The sequence below is a fragment of the Penaeus chinensis genome, chromosome 39, assembly GCF_019202785.1.
Source record: "Penaeus chinensis breed Huanghai No. 1 chromosome 39, ASM1920278v2, whole genome shotgun sequence".
NCBI classification, from domain to species: Eukaryota; Metazoa; Arthropoda; class Malacostraca; order Decapoda; family Penaeidae; genus Penaeus; species Penaeus chinensis.
Window position 1 is genome coordinate 19,159,449 of NC_061857.1, and position 4,244 is coordinate 19,163,692.

Here is a 4,244-nt window from a genome sequence, read left to right on the forward strand (position 1 = left end):
TTCTCTGGGGGACCACTGGAAAATCAACTGGTGAAATGGGTACTTTTTTCGTAAAATAACTGATTTTCAAAAACCTGACATGAGAAAAAAATAAACAGCTGTCATTAAGGAATAATTCCAAAAATGCTGCTGTCACGAGGGACATTCAATAAAATATTACCAAGAACATATGCCTTTTTATATATAAAAAGATTTCGCCATTCAGGGTAAACATTCGACAAATGGCTGCAGTGGAATACAATCTATGCAGAGTACACTTGTTTACAAGGTAACCTAATCAATGGAAGATGATACATTTCAGAGGTCATTCAACTGCTCAAAAAATCCAAAAACGCCAACATATGAATCAGGAATTTGTCACAAAAAGACTGGAAGAACACCCTATATAATTTCCTCTTTCTTTTTTCTTAGATGTCAAAACACCAATAGAACTAAACACTAATTCATATGAGGAAAATAAAATCATTTGATAAACAAGAAGGACAACTTAAAATCGGTGCAAGCCAACGGTTACCAGCGCTGAACGCAAATGAAATTTAAAATAATGAAAACGTCCCCGGGATACATACAGGTACACACTTACACACGCATACACATACTCACACACATATAGACATACATATGTACACACATACATATGTATATATACATATATATGTATATATACATATATATGTATATATATGTATTTATAGATGTATGTATGCATGTATATTGTATGAATAATATACACATATGTGTGCATACACACATACATATACATACCTACATATATATATATATATATATATATATATATATATATATATATATATATATTAATATATACAGGTGTGCATGTATGTATGTGCGTATGCTTGCGTGTATACATATAGACACAAACGACCAAGATTATTCGAAAGAGAAAGACCCGTTGGCTTTGCAGTGCGGCCGCGAAAGGCGTTCACCGGCACCGAGAATCTACTAGGAAACAGGAACAAAGGAGCCGCTGCTCCACCTCAGCAACGCTAGAGCCAAATGAAATCGGGGACGCGGGACAGAAGCGCCGCCGAGGGCGACGGGAAGGCAGCGCGGATGTCGAAGGCAAACTAACGGCGCTGGCCCTCAAAGGGAAGAAAGAAAAGGGTCCTGAAACGAAGCGGCAGCTCGTGGGAGAGCCTCCGGGAGTGGAGAAACACGGAGCCCGGGTTGGGCGCCGCCGCTGGCACTCCGCTTGGCCAGGGCGCGCGCGGGGGCGGGGAGGGGAGTAAAGGGATGGGCCGAGGCTTCTTGCCTTGCCCATCAGCTGATTCGCTGGAGAAGGAACGCCGATGCACAGGAACAAATGGCGTCTTTAAAGGGAAGTGTGAACTTGCAACAATTTTGAGAGAAATAAATGTATATATACTGTATGAGTATATGTATGAATGTATGTTTATATTTTACTGGGCCATTGGCTTGGAGATTTGCCAAACCTCGACCGAAAAATACAAACCTATCCACAAAAGAGACCTGATAAAGTCGTCACGAATGAAAATCGGTCATGATTCGAATCGTTCCAGGGGAAGGGACTAAAAGGGAGACAATATGCGAAAACGGCAACAGTGAGACCTATGTAGCAGATTGGGAAGGTGGACGAGGGAACTCTGTCTGGCGCCCGGGCACGCCGCCCCAACTCGGCCCTTGGAGGCGTGAGGGGGTCTTGATCACTCGGATTTATACTATTCAAGATATCCACAAAGTTTAATCCACCATGTGGGAAACTTAACCAATATCAACGGTTCTTTCTGATGGCTGCTTCGTTGTAGTAATATTAGTAAGCTTCTATAAACAGGCAGATCATACAAGCATTGTTAGATGCTCTTAGTCACAGTTGGATTGCAAGAAGGGTAGTATCATATTCCAAGTAACGAACGGAGAGGAAGACACATCCCCGGATCCTGCCCGAGTCCCGGCCAGTCCAGCCACCAGAGGGCCTTGACACGATCCTGCGAGGAGGCCTTCGAACTGACTGGAACGCAGGGAAGCGAAACGGGAGTGTCGCTTGGAAAATAAATTAATCAGTAGGAAAAAAATATAATCTGATCCAGCTCCTACATATGATTGGGCGACTGGATGTACGTTATTTTAAAGGCGAGAGGGTCGACTAGAAGGGGAACAGACTCGAGGCACAGGAGCGGCCAGTTTGAGGAGTAGGAACTTCTCAAAAGGGATGAGTGAGGACCCGAAGAGGAGAGACCACAGGAATCAAATGGAGTCATCACGACGTGTAGCTACAAGAATACGGAGTAGGTAGAGGTACCTGAAGAACTGAAGCTACCAGGAACGAGGTGAGCTTCCAAAAGTAGGTGGCGTCACCTGCTTGGAAAAGGGCAACTACCAGAGTTAGACCGCTGGCCTCGTGGAGGAAGAAACAACATTGGTTGAATAAGACATTACAGCTAACGAAATCATTGACTGTTGAGTAAATAAGTCCCTAAAGGACATCGTAATGCTGTATCGCCGGTAGACACTGTACTGATAAAGTGGCTTGCTGACTGAGTGTATCTACATCACAATACTACTGAGGAAGGCGCCGTCGAAGGTCCCGGAGCCTCTGGGCTGAGTACACTAGGGAACAGGAGGAAAAACTACTCAACATCTCCGCATATTTGCTCACCATATTGCCTCTCTAGGCGTCTCCCACACGCCCCAGGCAACCTTTATTTCAGCCAAGGTCGGCTCGCGAGGGCTCGTGGCGTCCCCCCTGCAACGGATCTCCAGCCTTCCAGGGGCGGACGCCAGAGCTTCGCGAGCCTCCCGTCTTCTCCGCGTCGCAGAGGTGTTGCCTGAGAGTCGTCGGCGAGAGAGCGTGGAAGAGATGTGTTGTTCTATGGGAGTTACAACTGAGGAATGGTAAAGCCGCCTGCTACCAGACCTCAGCCTAGTCCGGTTACGTGATACTGACGTCACTGATGACATTATAATGACGTCAAACATGAACCAGCACAATGAAATAACATGAGGAAAGGGGGAGGGGAAATCTCGTCAAAATGTTTACATAAACTCTTTTAGGTAATCAAAAACATATGTCACAATATCATTCTGGCTTGATATACTATGTAAATTAATACATATTAAAATACTGTATCTTTTTTTTCTTTTTTGGTGAATTCAATAAAACTTGTCAATAAATCTATGGAACAAGCCTTGAGGTATAATAGATATTTATAGTAAACATATAACAATAAAAATATACATTTACATCTTCTTCTATGTACACTTATAACCCAACAGTAAAATATGCTTTTATTGTGCACTTAACTTTAAGTATAGTAGACCATGGAAAACGGGTCATGCACTTGGCTTGAATGTAACCGATTTTGATTCTTCAAACGGAGGGGAAAGGACCGTAGTGTGGGGCTGACCAGCGGTTCGTCGTCCGCGGAGGCGCTCCTGCTCGTCCGGGTCCGCGCTGCCTCGGGCGCCGCGGAGTCGAGGACGCGGTTCTCGCTATCGAGTAGCTATATATGCCTGCATATATGTATGTGTGTGTGTGCTTACAATTATATATATATATATATATATATATATATATATATATATATATATATATATATATAAATATATATATATATATATATTTATATATATATTTATATATATATATATATATATTTATATATATATATATATATGTATGTATGTGTGTGTGTGTGTGTCTGTGTGTGTGTGTGTGTATAATGTATATATGTATGTGTGTGTATATATATATGTGTGTGTGCGCGCGCGTGTGTGTGTGTGTGTGTGTGTGTGTGTGTGTGTGTGTGTGTGTGTGTGTGTGTGTGTGTGTGTGTGTGTGTGTGTGTATATATATATATATGTATATGTATATATATATGTGTGTGTGTGTGTGTGTGTGTGTGTGTGTGTGTGTGTGTGTGTGTTTGTGTGTGTGTGTGTGTGTGTGTGTGTGTGTGTGTGTGTGTGTGTGTGTGTGTGTGTGTGTGTGTGTTTGTGTGTGTGTGTGTGTGTGTGTGTGTGTGTGTGTGTGTGTGTGTGTGTGTGTGTGTGTGTGTGTGTGTGTGTAAGTATGTATAACATAAATATATATATATATATATATATATATATGTATATATATATATATGTATTTATGTACGTATGTATATATGTATGTATATGCATGTGTGTGTGTATACACACATTATATATATATATATATATATATATATATATATATATATATATATATACATATATATATACATACATTTATATATATA